Source organism: Leucopleurus acutus (assembly GCF_964270905.1).
Source record: "Leucopleurus acutus genome assembly, chromosome: 5".
Classification (NCBI taxonomy): domain Eukaryota; kingdom Metazoa; phylum Chordata; class Mammalia; order Artiodactyla; family Delphinidae; genus Leucopleurus; species Leucopleurus acutus.
In genome coordinates this window covers 54,206,445-54,220,834 of record NC_139147.1, presented here as the reverse complement: position 1 = coordinate 54,220,834, position 14,390 = coordinate 54,206,445, and the positions used below count along the sequence as shown (strand labels likewise).

At 38.8% G+C, this 14,390-nt stretch overlaps 2 pseudogenes across 2 annotated transcripts; both read right to left on the bottom strand.

Annotated features, from left to right (window-relative positions):
- Positions 1-4,772: 4,772 nt before the first annotated feature.
- On the bottom strand, positions 4,773-5,285 carry LOC309962013 (mitochondrial import inner membrane translocase subunit Tim17-A-like; annotated as a pseudogene). Its single transcript has one exon. The product of its transcript is annotated as a mitochondrial import inner membrane translocase subunit Tim17-A-like (transcript).
- A 701-nt stretch (positions 5,286-5,986) lies between these two features.
- LOC309961984 (phosphatidylinositol N-acetylglucosaminyltransferase subunit P-like) lies at positions 5,987-6,407 on the bottom strand (annotated as a pseudogene). Its single transcript has one exon. The product of its transcript is annotated as a phosphatidylinositol N-acetylglucosaminyltransferase subunit P-like (transcript).
- Between the last annotated feature and the right edge of the window lie 7,983 nt (positions 6,408-14,390).

Genomic DNA, 14,390 nt, shown 5'->3' with positions numbered 1-14,390 from the left:
AGAGTAGGAAATGCTAGGGGGGAGTTTTCTATTTTAAGTAAGTGGTCAGGGAGAGCCTCAGCGAGAAAGTGACTTTCGCACAAACTCTTGAAGTAGGTGAAGGAATGAGTCGTTTGGATAAGTGGGCTAAGACTTACCCTGACTTGAGAGAACTGCAAGGCCCTGAGGCACAAGATTACTTGGTGTGTTTTCAGAGAACAGCAAGGAGGCTGGTGTGACTGGAGCGCTGTGTGCAGGAGAATAGTAGGAGACAGGCCAGAGGGGATAAAGTCGAGGGTATCAGATAGAGCCCTCAGTCTCAGGGAGGGAAAGGACTATCCCTTGACGAGGAATTTTAGTGCCAGATGTTGAAATAATATTACTTCTGCCATTCCACAGTCATAAACTAATAACTCTGTGAGAATGCATTAGTAACTCTGGGAATTCCAGCCTAGGTGGGAGAAAGAAGCCAGTCTTATGGGTTTTATATTTTGGGGTGCAACTCAAATTATGCATGAAATAGTTCAATCTCTGCTGATTTTGAAGGTTGGATTATGAAACACCTTCCAATGCAGTGGAAATGATCCTTGAATATATTCCTCAAATCTCTGATGTTACAGTTTCTACTTTATATTCTACCCCCAAACTCATCAGATATAGCTTCACAACTGCAGCTTTTTGCTGTTTAGCTGAAGGCGTGAATTTACAGGGGAAAACTTTATTGAAAAATAGCAATGAAATGTATCTTGACTAATAAATGTTTAAAAAGCAGAAAAACATTAAAATTCTATACAGAGATGCTTGACCAAAGGCGAGCACACAGTTTTTTGAATTCTTTTAAAAAATATTCGGCTTAAAACAGTTTGTTCTTTTTATAAAGAAATACGTTGTTTTAACAGAAAACTGTGTGACAGAGAAGGTAGAATGAAATGAGTGCATCTATGAGGGAAGGGTTAAGGGTGAATTAAGTCTGTAATCCAGGAAAACAATGTTTAAGATTCCAGTGGATGGGAACAGAGAAGGGACAAACTTTCAATACATGCAGGATTACTTCTTCCTTGTCTTTTTGTGTTTCATTTTGCTGCACTTTAATTTTCTTTCCTCTTTTTTTTTTCTCCTTCACCTTTTTTTTTTTTTCTTAAGCTAAACTGTCAGTGAAATGCTGTCTGAATAAGTCACAACTCATAGAAAACTGAACAGTGCATTGTAAAATAGGACAGAAAACAAAAGACTTCATCTGAGAGCTGAGATCATCGCGTTGGGGTACACAGACCCAGTGCAGCAATTCAACAGTGTTTCTTAGAGCCTGAGACAGTTTCCACAATTCTTGGTGTGCTATTGCCCCCTGCTGTTCTTGTGGAAGCACTGACAACAGAAATAGGTTTTCAAAACGTTCCATGTTTTAGTCTAATTTAGCGTGCCATCAGAGAAAATTAGACGAAGCAGTTCAAATATTTAAAACAATAATTTAAGGAATTGTTTTCTAAAAAGCTGAATATCAGAGAAATCCCAAAGCATCTTCCCTACTCCCCAATAGATCAAAAAGAAATGTATGATTCTGTTATTTGGCTAATGAATCTAGTTTCCTTTTTAAGTTTCTGAAGAGAGCAAAGCACAAGGCAATTGAGGTAGCTCGGAGAAAAAGTGGTGAAGTAAGCAGGGAAAATGGAGGGCAAAATGTGCAAAAGGAGGGGGTAATGAGTAATTTACATACAGCGAGGGTAAAGCAGTTCAGTCCTGAACAGATCATTCGCATTCCTCTGAGGGTGTTGGATAGAAACTGTTTTGTCTCCACAGAAGAGGGTGGATGGGTCATTTGCGAACCTTCAGGTCTTCTGCCTCCTTGTTCTTGGGTTTGGTCATGAAAACTTCTCAGAGCCATTATGATGTGAATTGGGGCCCCTGAAGCAGAGTAGAAGCATATAATCCTTGGAGCTAATTTCCTGATTTACTCTGCAATTTCTAAAGAGGTCTGGGCTGTCTACTGGATGAAAGTTAGCCCATGTGCAAATATGTGTGTTTGAGCATAGGAGTTTCATGTTATTTTTTCCAGGTTTCATAACTCTAGCAACCATGGGCTGCTAGTTCCTGCATGCCAGTTCTTCCAGTGGGATTAGGTAATTAGGTGCCAGGATCCCCTCCACTCAGTAAAAGCAATTTAAAAACTAGGGACCTTGTTTCAGCATTTTGTTTTTGCTTAGACTCTTTCTCCATGAGGAACATGACTAGAGAAGAATCTTTTAGTATTTAGAAAATCACATGCATATTTATATACGAAATTACATCCTGTTATGATAAACCTAGAAATCCAGCCTGAACTACTGTTGAAAGATTTAGTTTTGGCTGTAAATACCACTAAGAATGTCGTTTCTAACTTCCGAAGTCCCCACCTCAAAGGCACGAATGATGAATTCTAAGATAAAAATTTGAGAAAACATTTACATCATTTATTTCAGATAACAATAAGCTGATTCCTTAATACTTGAGGTAGTTACGTTCACAGTGTTGGCTTTAGTGCTTACAGAATTTTGTTTCTCCTGTGTGATATTTTACTGTTTACTTACTAACTTAAATGTGTATTTTCCACTATGGCAGATGTTAAAGATATGGTGAAAAATATGATAGACTCTGCCTTTAAGCTTTTTATAGTAGTTTAGCAAAATGTAGAACAACAGTATGATAATCACATAAGAAGGAGCCAAGAGTAGAAAAATAATTTCCCATTCCTTTTCACTTTATCATTTTATTCCCTTTCATTCCGTTCCGTGTCATTCCATTTCTTCTCTTTACTATTTTATTTGTATTCATTTTGTTTAAATTACAAATCAGGAAAGCTGATTGTCCTTTTTATTTATCTTTGCACAACCCCTAGTACTCCAGCACTTTATACAAAGTTTGCATGTATTTGTAATAAATATCTGCTGAATGAAATATGAGCACTTACTAGTTGCCTTAGTACTATCCTGTGCCTATGTAAACTAGATGCACATTTGATTTCAACAGAGGAAAAGAGTGAAATTAAGGGGAATTTATCTAGACCTAGATGGAAGTATTAGAAATGTATTTTTTGTATTCAAACTCTAAGGGGTAATAAGAAACTTTTTAAATGAGAAAAACTAGAACACAAAAATTCCACCATGTAAGTACTTGAATCTTTTTTTTTTTAAACATCTTTATTGGAGTTTAATTGCTTTACAATGGTGTGTGAGTTTCTGCTTTATAACAAAGTGAATCAGCTATACATATACATATATCCCCATATCCCCTCCCTCTTGAGCCTCCGCCCACCCTCCCTATCCCACCCCTCTAGGTGGTCACAAAACACCGAGCTGATCTCCCTGTGCTATGTGGCTGCTTCCCACTAGCTATCTGTTTTACATTTGGTAGTGTATATATGTCCATGCCACTCTCTCACTTTGTCCCAGCTTACCCTTGCTTCCGTGTCCTCAAGTCCATTCTCTACGTCTGCGTCTTTATTCCTGTCCTGCCACTAGGTTCATCAGAACCATTTTTTTAAAAAAAATTCCATATATATGTGTTAGCATACGGTATTTGTTTTTCTCTTTCTGACTTACTTCACTCTGTATGACAGACTCTAGGTCACTACAAATAATTCAATTTCATTTCTTCTTATGGCTGAGTAATATTCCATTGTATAGATGTGCCACATCTTCTTTATTCATTCATGGACACTTAGGTTGCTTCCATGTCCTGGCTATTGTAAATAGAGCTGCAATGAACATTGTGGTACATGACTCTTTTTGAATTATGGTTTTCTCAGGATATATGCCCAGTAGTGGGATTGCTGGGTTGTATGGTAGTTCTATTTTTAGTTTTTTAAGGAACCTCCATACTGTTCTCCATAGTGGCCGTATCAATTTAAGTTCCCACCAACAGTGCAAGAGGGTCCCCTTCTCTCCACGCCCTCTCCAGCATTTATTGTTTGTAGATTTTTTGATGATGGCCATTCTGACTGGTGTGAGGTGATACCTCATTGTAGTTTTGATTTGTATTTCTCTAGTGATTAGTGATGTTGAGCATCCTTTCATGTGTTTGTTGGCAATCTGTATATCTTCTTTTGATAAATGTCTCTTTAGGTCTTCTGCCCATTTTTGGATTGGGTTGTTTGTTTTTTTGATATTGAGCTGCATGAGCTGCTTGTAAATTTTGGAGATTAATCCTTTGTCTGTTGCTTCATTTGCAAATATTTTCTCCCATTCTGAGGGTTGTCTTTTCATCTTGTTTTTGTCTTTTCCTTTGCTGAGCAAAAGCTTTTAAGTTTCATTAGGTCCCATTTGTTTATTTTTGTTTTTATTTCCATTTCTCTAGGAGTGGGTCAAAAAGGATCTTGCTGTGATTTTTGTCATAGAGTGTTCTATGTTTTCTTCTAAGAGTTTTATAGTGTCCGGCCTTACATTTAGGTCTTTAATCCATTTTGAGTTTATTTTTGTGTATGGTGTTAGGGAGTGTTCTAATTTCATTCTTTTACATGTAGCTGTCCAGTTTTCCCAGCACCACTTACTGAAGAGGCTGTCTTTTCTCCATGGTATATTCTTGCCTCCTTTATCAAAAATAAGGTGACCATATGTGCATGGGTTTATCTCTGGGCTTTCTATTCTGTTCCACTGATCTCCCACGTTCCCTTAAATAGAAAAAGGTGCTAAATGTCTCTTCATAGCCTATTTGGCCATAGTTGTCCCACCTACAGTTTTAAAAACAGACTGAACTTGATCTTCTGAAATCCTTCCTTGAACCGCAGCTCATTCTGTTAAAGAAGTCCTGGGAGAGAGGTCCTATTGGTATTGTTGATAGTCCCTAAAAGGTGAGGATGGTAACTGGGATGAAGGCAGCTGGGAGGGGTCTTCAGCAAACGGAGGGCTGTTGGGAAACTGGGCAGAGGCAAATCTGGTCAACAAGATACCAGCTCCTTCGATGAGAGCTAGCAGAATGCCACCCATCGCGGCTGACCCAACCATGGCCACTGGTCCATTTCTTGCTGCCAGGATGGCTCCTGTTAAGGCACCAGTCGTGATGCAGTTCCAGGGGTCTTCTTTCCCTCTGACGTGAACCATACTGCAGTCAATCATGGAAAACAGACCTCCCCAAACTGCAAAGCTACCTCCCAACTGCAGAGCCCTGGTTCTAATACCTGTCAGATTCCCTTATAGTCTGTGGTTTACTCCCACCCGAGAATTGCGAAAACCTTTGCTTGAAAGATCCCACCACCTATGGCTCCCATCGTAAAGACCCCATCACAGTCGTCCACATTGCGCCAGGGGCAAGACTTGTGCCGTGTACTCCTCCATCTTGACTCTGCCGCTCCTGAATCTCTTTTTAATGATTATCGTAAGTTGCCAAAACATATGAATTTTCAACATTTCTGCCTGTGCAATTCTTACCAGATCTGAGTACATGCAACCTACTGAAGATTTGGTAGAAACCTGAAGATAGGTAGCGAGCAATGATGATGCCTGTTTTTCAAAAGGAAGCTGAAACTTACTTTCTTTTTGAATCAAGAACTAACTTATCAGTGTTTCACTGTACAAAATTCATAGTATATTGGAACATGCTTTTTGCCACCTTAATGGTGTAACCCAAATTGTCTGCTCCTATTTAATTGTTCTACTTAAATTGTATTGAATGCCAGTATCTAAGAAAACTGTCAGCATAAATGGTTCCAGAATTTCATTGGGTTACTGAGAAGTGGATCTTCTCTGCAAGTATACTGTGTTATACTATAGAGTATTCTATATATGTAGTTTTCATATATAGTGTCTATATGTAGTTGTACTATGAAGTTATCTATATCTAGTAATGCAGTATTCCATTAATGTCTAATATTTGAGAACATTTACAATATGAATGGAACTTAATCTAAGAGACATTCAACTAACTTTTTTTTCTTTTTACATTTCAATACTGGATATTAATAAGAAAGATAGTCAAAATAATTATGATCAATATTATGTCAAAAATAATACATGCTTGGTGTTAGTCTACATACAATTCAGTTTTTGGTGTAAAGTTTTTTGGTTGCAAGAAGGAATATTTAGTTTATTTCACTAATAGAAATATCTTCTAATGCTAGATGGCCTCTTGGTATTTCTTCTGCTGTTGATTTTTAGCATCGTTATCTGTGATTACATGAATGGAGTTGAGTGGGGAGGTACTCATCATGTTTATTCCAAATAAGACTATGTAACGGATTGCTGTAGTAATAATGAGGTAGACGGGCAATGCAACTGCCTGATATTTTTGAGGCCAATAGGTTAAGCCTAAGGTGTTCAACCAAGATTCAGGAATAAAAGGCCACATGAGATATAGTGTGCACCAAAATTGGGAGCTTAACAGCAAAGAAAGCCATAGATCGCTCTTTCTGGAAATGGCAAGGGTGACTTTTCCACCATTTTTTCTGTGGCTGTAGACAATCTTGGGCCCGTCTTGCTGGCAGCTTGGCCTCCTGAGTGCCGAGTGCCCTGCAGGAGGAGAAATTGAGGGAAAGGCCAGGGCGTCACCCGCTGGGGTGCAGGCGCACCGCCTTCATACCGGGCCGGAGGGTGCAAGCTGTAGAGTAGTTTTATGTTCTTCCTTCTTTCCTGTCTCAAGTCCCACAGACTCCGCCTAGAAAGTTGGGAACTGTTTTCTGGTAAGTGGTCGTGTGGAAATTAGTATGGAAGAAGCTCACAGGGTTCAACAAATAGTTGACAGGAACTGTAGTTTAAATAGCGTAAAGCTTCTTTTAATTTTAGTATTTTGTGACTCTTCTTCACATCAGGCATTGCCTAAAAGCATGTTTAAAAAAAAGCGCCAGCTTCTGAGTTTCATATATGCGGTGGCTTCATGTCTAGTCAATCGTCACAAGGCATTTTATAAGTGCTTCATTGCATATGGTGCTGGGCTAGGTGCTGATGAGGGAGAACAGCACAGACTGTTCCATCCTCGAGTTACTTATAATAGAATGTGAGAGGAATAAAAAGAAGTCCGAAAGCACAGAATTAGAAGAAAAAGTAAGGTAGATAGCGTCTTGCTTCTATTTCAGTGAAGTGTCTTCGGGGAGGCTTGGTTAGTATAGGGTGGAGTGGTTGAAACTGTTGAAGGTACAGACCTTCTCAAATTATCCTCCAAAAAGTTGGAATTCATGAATATAGATCCCCCTCTGTACAGGAAGCAATCTGCCTGTCTCTGTCCCTATCTCTGTGTTGCTTTGAAACCCAGATCTCTGTCTGGATGGCTGAAAACAATGGAAATTATTAGAGCTCCTCATAATTGATCACTCTTGCCAAAGCCATATTGATAGATATGGTTGGGATTTAGGACAAAAACAATAGCCCACATGACTTGGAAAATGAAAATAAATGTGCTGCTGAGATGCTGAAAATATATCATTAAATAGCCTAAGAGGTATAGGGAATAATTTATGTATGTTTTAGGCTGGTCAGTATGAGGTTTGTATTTTAGATGGTCTCTTCTCTCAATTCAAATTGCCTTAGGCTTCTGGCTTTTTAAAAATATTTTGTATTCATGAACACTTCTTTTATAATTGATGGGGATGTTTGCTTATGGCCCAACTCTAATTTGTAAGCTGGAAAGTTCATTTATTTATTCATTCCACATCTATTATGTATTTACTGTGTGCCAGATATGATGATAGTGATTGGGCTTTACGTTAATTATAAAGCATACTTAAAATTTTGTGAGCTCTATTTACCTAAATTCCAAGAAATCATGTTCAGAGAACAAATCAAGGCAAGAACAAGTGGGTCTGTTACATTTTGTCTAGATCTCTATTGTAGCAGTTGTCACACTTTCCTTTTTTACATTAATTTTGCCTGCTGGAATGAGAGCAGAGCATCGTCTGGATTTGATCATCATTGTGTTCTCAGCATCTGACACAAAACTTGAAACATAATAGAGACCCAACAAGGGAGGTTTGGATGAATTTAAAGCACCACATACACAAACATAACATTGTTCTTTCTGAAGACATTTTTATTTTCACTGGGTGTCAAGGCCGTTTCACACCGGAATATCTTCCTCTAGGAAGAGGCAACATCTTTTCGTAAAAACCCTTGTTATCTAAATATCTTTCTTCCAGAATTAGACTGAACATTGATCTGAAGCACTTTGCCTTGACTTTGATCTGAAGCACTAAGATTCCCTCTTAGTGGAATCTGATTAAAATCATTTTTGTTATAATTAAGGTCTTCAGGTTCCAAGTGAGTATTTGCTCGACATTTATGAGAACAGTTACTTTATATTAATCAATAATATTTTTCAATTTGCCTGGTAGGTAAAAATCAGGCTTTAGAGAAGCAGTTCTTATTTGGGAGATGCTGACGATGAGCTTTCTGAGGAACCCTTCTCGTTCATCTAGCATTTGTTGCTTTCTGTGTTTTCAGTGGGTTTATGTCCACCTAAATACATTTCAGAAGTGCTTTGAGTATGAAACAGTGCAGAAAGGAGACAGCAATCATATGCAGCCAGAGGATTATGTAATTCACATGAAATTCTTGATGATTCCCATTTAGGGTGGGAGTTAATGGTAGTACTTCGGAGTAAAATCCCTGATGCTACGTTTATTAGATCTCATATGGGTCTGATGGGATTGTCACTTACCATTGAGTAAATTGTGCACTGTACAAAGAAACTGATCTAAGGTGCACACTGTTTATATCATAGACTTATCAATTTGAATATTTATTGAGACAGTTTTATGGCAGAGGGCAGTCAAGTTTCTTGTTCAGATAAAATTAGTATATTATGATACATTTTCTGGCAAATGGAAGTAAAATGTCTTGAGGAAGAGGTACCTTGTTTTTTTTGTTTGCACAAATGCTCTGTATGGGCTAGTGGTGGCCTGAACTTGGACAAGTTACATAACTCCTTTGGCCTTCAAGTGAAGATATTAATCCCTACCTCACTAAATTGGTTGACAGTGTTAGACATGTCTGGCATATGGTCAGCATTCAAGAAATGCTTTTGAATGAATATGAAAGCACTGAGCTTAATGTATGTGGTAAAGGTTTGATAAGTTTCAGCTCACTTTTGCCTTGAATAAGGGGAATTTTAGAGGGATTAAGTATATGTGTAAATATATGTATTTGAACTTTTGAACTTAAGTGTTTCACATTTTACACTTATTACTATGTGGTATTACCTTGGATATCCATACTGAGATGTTTGGGGTCCTTCTTTATTTTCCTGAGGGGTATGCATCCAGCATAAAGAAAATTATGATAATGTGACCCATTGAAAGGAAAATAGTGTCTCGTAGTTGAGTTTCTTTTGGAATCCCCAAATACTGGTATCCTAGGTTTAGAAGGGTCTGTTTGAATTTCCCTTGATTTATCAAATACGTATTAGTCAGTTATTACATGGGAGTATCTCTGCTATGCACTAGGGCTGTAAAGATAACCAAGATACTCTTGTCAAGTAGTTGCAAGTCTTTGCATGAACATTTCCAGGGACAATTCACAATTACTAACTTGATTTTTAGGAATCTCTTTTAAGACAAATCAAAATTTGTCTTCCTGTAACTTTCATTTATTGGTGTTAGCTTTACTCTTTGGGGCACAAAAAATAAGTCTGATTCTGTGATAGAAAGGTCCTTCTTACTTATTAAGGTAATTAAGGTTTTTCAGAAACTTCTGTTCTTCAAGTTAAACATCACTGTATAAATCTGCTGTTTCTCAAGGCTCTTCTCCCTCTTGCTCCCATTAGTGCCTTCCAGGTCATCTACTTACCTCTAAAGGTGTGGTAGCCACTGGGTATTCAGGGCTCCAGATGTATACCGACCACTGCAGGATACAGTAGTATGATCACTTCCTGCATTCCAGATTCTGTCCCTCAAATCTCTCTGAGTGTTCATTTTGTACTGTATTAAATAGTATTGTATTTATTTTGCACAAGTTACCATGTAAAGTATTTTTGGGAAAAGGATAAGTGACCTCCTTAATTTCTTGAGGAGCTCTTCATATACTGTATCCGATATTCCAAATGGGAACTATAATGAGGCTACCTTGCTAGAGTTCTGGGTTATTGAATTACGATTTGGAAGTCATTTTTGGTCCAGTTGGTTAAAGCTACTGTAATTCATACATTTTCTGACAGCTGAGAGGTGACTGACTAGCAGAGGAAGGACTTCTATAGTTTTGCACAATCCATTTCTATAAATTATTATCTCACTTAAACATTATGTTTCTTTTTGATGAACAAAGAATATGACAGGGAAAGAATTGTTCTACTTATGACTCTAAGCACTTACTAAAAAAAACTTAATATCTTCTTAACATTTTTATTCAAGTTAACAAATGTGTGGAACTCTCTTTATACCAGGTGTACTCTGACTCAGTGTTTGGGACAAGTAGCCCTGCCTAGCAGAGTGCCAGAAGATGCCAGTTATAACTCAGCCACAATTTATAGGTGTGTGCACTGCTTTGCTTTGTTCCTTTTAGTAGAAGGAAAGGACAAAGAGAGATGCAGTAATTAATTGGAAGATGGGAACAGGGAAGAGAACTATGCTTAAATAAATGCGGAGTGTTTGGCAGTAGTGTGGGTTAGAATTAGATGGGTAGTGTGTTAGTTTCTTAGGGCTACCATGACAAATTACGACAAACTTTGTGGCTTAAAACAACAGAAATTTGTTCTCTCTTAGGAGGTCAGAAGTCCAAAATCAAAGTGTTGGCGAGGCCATACTCCCTCTGAAGGCTCCACAGAGGAATCCTTCCTTGCTTCCTCCGAGCTTTGGTGGCTCCCGGCAATCCTTGGCGTTCCTTGGCATGTAGATGCATCACTTCAGTCTGTCTGTGTTTTCACATGACTTTCTTTCCTGTGTCTCCTCTTGTCTCTTTGTCCAGATCTCTTTTTCTTATAAAGGCACCAGTCATTGCATTAGGGCCCAACCTAATCCAGCAGAACCTCATCTTAACTTGATGACCTGTAAAGATGCTATTTCCAAATAAAGTCATATTTACAGGTACTGGGGGTTTGGATTTGAACATATCTTTCTGGGGAACACAGTTTAACCAACAACAGGTGAGACGGTACTAAATCATGGAACACTTTCAGTGACAGGTAGAATAGTTGGGGTTTTATTTATAAGCCAGTGGAATCACTGGACAATTTAAGCAAGGGTACTGATAAGATACTTATGACAGGAAGGTCTGGCAGCAGGCATTATGCTTCAGTATACTGAACTGAAGATGAAGTTTAGAGGCTAGGATATTAATGAGGAGTATGTTGCAATGTTCCAGGAATAACATGAACAAAAATTTATAGAGGAAGGTGGGGAAGAGTGTATTTTCCAAAGGTGGCTCCAACAGTGTCTGTCATACCACTTGCTCTTCTGCAACGAGACCTCCTTACACCTTCATCAATAGTTGGTGTCTGTTTCTCTATCCATGAACTTGGGCAGAGCCAGTGACTACTTTGACCAATAGAATAGGGTGAAAGTGACACCACGTACCAGTTATACGCAAAGACTTTTCTTGGCCCAGCAGCTTTAACTCCCTTACCTCTTGGAAGATAGTCATGATGTAGGAGGTGTGACTCCCCTGAGACCACTGTGCTGTGGTGTGTCTCAATTTGGTGCTTCTAAGCCATATGGAGAGGCCCTAGAGGTAGGGCCAGGGCTGGGGTGAGGCAAGTGGGTTTTCTAGGGTGCAAAATTTAAGGAGACATTCGCTCTCAGGTGTACTTGCATAATACTGAGAGTGAGCGCCTCCTTAAATTTTGCACTCTGGGAGATTCACTCTTAAGAAGGCACTCATTCTCAGGGGTCGGTAAGTACTGGGGCAGCACTTGAGAATTAGTGCCCCCTTAAATTTTGTGGCCAAGACACCTCTTCTTGCCTTACCCTAGTCCTCGCCCTTCCTGGAGGATGATATACAAAATGGAGAGAGGGAGGAGAGAGGAGAGAGGGGAGAGAGAGGAGAGAGAGGGGAGAGAGAGGAGAGAGAGGAGAGAAGAATGGGCCGGTAAGGAGCTTGAGAGGGAGAGAGAGAAAGAATAAAGCAAGAGTGGTGCAAGACATTTAAGTGAGGAGACCATCTTGAATATTGATCTTCTGGCCTTAGCTACCAGCTGGATCAGGTAGATGAGATGAACCACTCAGCTGAGTCCTCCTTAATTCCTGATCCACAGAATCGTGAGTGAGTTTTTTATACAGCAATATATTACCCAAAGCACTCTTGCCAATATTATGTAGGACTGAGAGTTGACTGAGAAATACCAGGTAGCTGTATATTTACTCAATTCTGATGGAGCAAAATATGTTTGATTGCTGCTTAGGGAGAAGGGATGAAGAAGGTGATGTAGAGAGATTATAGTCACTGGCAGCCTAGGAAATAGAATTTAAAGCTTTGCTTCTTCAACGCTCTGCTTAAACTACATACTCGTACAACTTTTAATGTTTGAAGTTGGCCAGAACAAAAAGATATACACACTCACAGTTTGAGTCTTTATAGAAACAAAGTCTGTTTTGATCTGACATGTAGAGGGTTGTGAAATTCTCATTTTTAAAGCAGATGGTCTGGATTCTTATGCTAAATGAATACAATTGTCCTTGGATCTCATTAACCCTCATATGGGATGGAGGGAACTCTGTATAGTTATTTCTTCTTGGCTTTGTCTGAACAAATCAAGCTTTGAAATGAAAGGTTTAGTTTTTACAAAGGCTGAATTTACTAATTCTTTTATTGAGTACCTCTGTTTCATGGTAATTTACACATTCTTTCAAATGGTTGTTGGCACATTTATTTATTTTCCTTTGAAGTATTTTCTAGCTACTTGTAAACAAAGCTGAGAGAAAAAGCAAATTTGGAAAAAAAATTAAGCGACTGTTTGGCAGAGGAGTTGTATTACACATAAAATTAAATATGATGGATATGTATTTTAATATTTATTTATTTATTTATTTTTGGCTGTGTTGGGTTGTTGGGTCTTTGTTGCTGCGCACGGCTTTCTTTAGTTGCGGCGAGCAGTGTCTACTCTGTTGCGGTGCGCGGGCTTCTCATTGTGGTGGCTTCTCTTGTTGTGGAGCACGTGCTCTAGGGCGCGCGGGCTTCAGTAGTTGTGGCACGTGGGCACAGTAGTTGTGGCTCACGGGCTCAGTAGCTGTGGCTCGTGGGCTCTAGAGTGCAGGCTCAGTAGTTGTGGCGCACGGGCTCTGTGGCATGTGGGATCTTCCTGGACCAGGGACTGAACCCGTGTCCCCTGCCTTGGCAGGCGGACTCTTAAGGACTGTGCCAGCAGGGAAGTCCCTGATGGATATTTTTATAATCCTTCAGTTCATTTTATAGGTTTCTCTGCTTGCTCCTACAAGTGGGCAGTGAGTAAAGATTTCCTGACCCATTATTCATTTCAACAAGGTGTTAGACATTTTTATGACCTCCTAGAGTACTTTATAGTCTGTACTACACAATTTAGCACCTAATTATATTCTGTGTTGTATTGTTCATTATTATATCATTGTATGATTCTTGTTCCCTCAAGTAGATTATATGATCTTAAAAGGCAGGGACCATATCTTATACTGCTATATTTGTATTACATCTAGTATAGTGCTGGTCATGGTATCCACTTGGGAGAATTTAATTGATAGAAGTATATTAAGTAATTTTAGTCCCTCAAAGCTCAGTGAATGTGTCTGTGGAGCATTTGTCATGGCTCTGGACTTAAGGGCAGAGATAGGCAAGTTACTTTTCCTTTCTCCAGGGAATTTGTCATCAAGTGGAAGTACCAAGGTGAAGGATTGCTTTGACTGATGAAGTGACTTCTCCTTTTTTCCTTTAGTGTCAGACCAGGGCAGTTGAAAAGCAGAGAGGCATGCGCCATTGTGCTACCATTATCATTTTGATATAGGTGATGGTTGACGTTTTTTCCTCTTCATTTCTTCGTTGGACAAGCCAGCTGATGGTGTCTGACCTGGGGAGGGATGGGTGTCTTTTCTGGCTGAGCAGCTATGGGCTAAGTGGGTTGGCAGCCTTTGCCTTTCTCTTGTTTTGAGTGAGCATGCTGTTTCTCGGGGCATTAGATCTACATTAGTATTTTTTTTTATTGTGGTAAAATGTAGGTAACCCCAAATTTACCATGTTAATCATTCTTTTTAAAAATTTTTATTGAAATATAGTTGATTTACAATGCGTTAGTTTCAGGTGATTCAGTTTTTACATATTTATGTATATATATACACATATATAGGTATCCTTTTTTAGATTCTTTTCCATTATAGGTTATTATAAGATATTGAGTATAGTTCCCTATACTTCAAGGTTGGTCCTTGTTGATTATCTGTTTCATATATAGTAGTGTGTATATTTTAATCCCAAACTCCTAATTTATCCCTCCCCGGTCTTCCCCTTCGGTAACCATAAATTTGCTTTCTATGTCTGTGAGTCTATTTCTGTTTTATA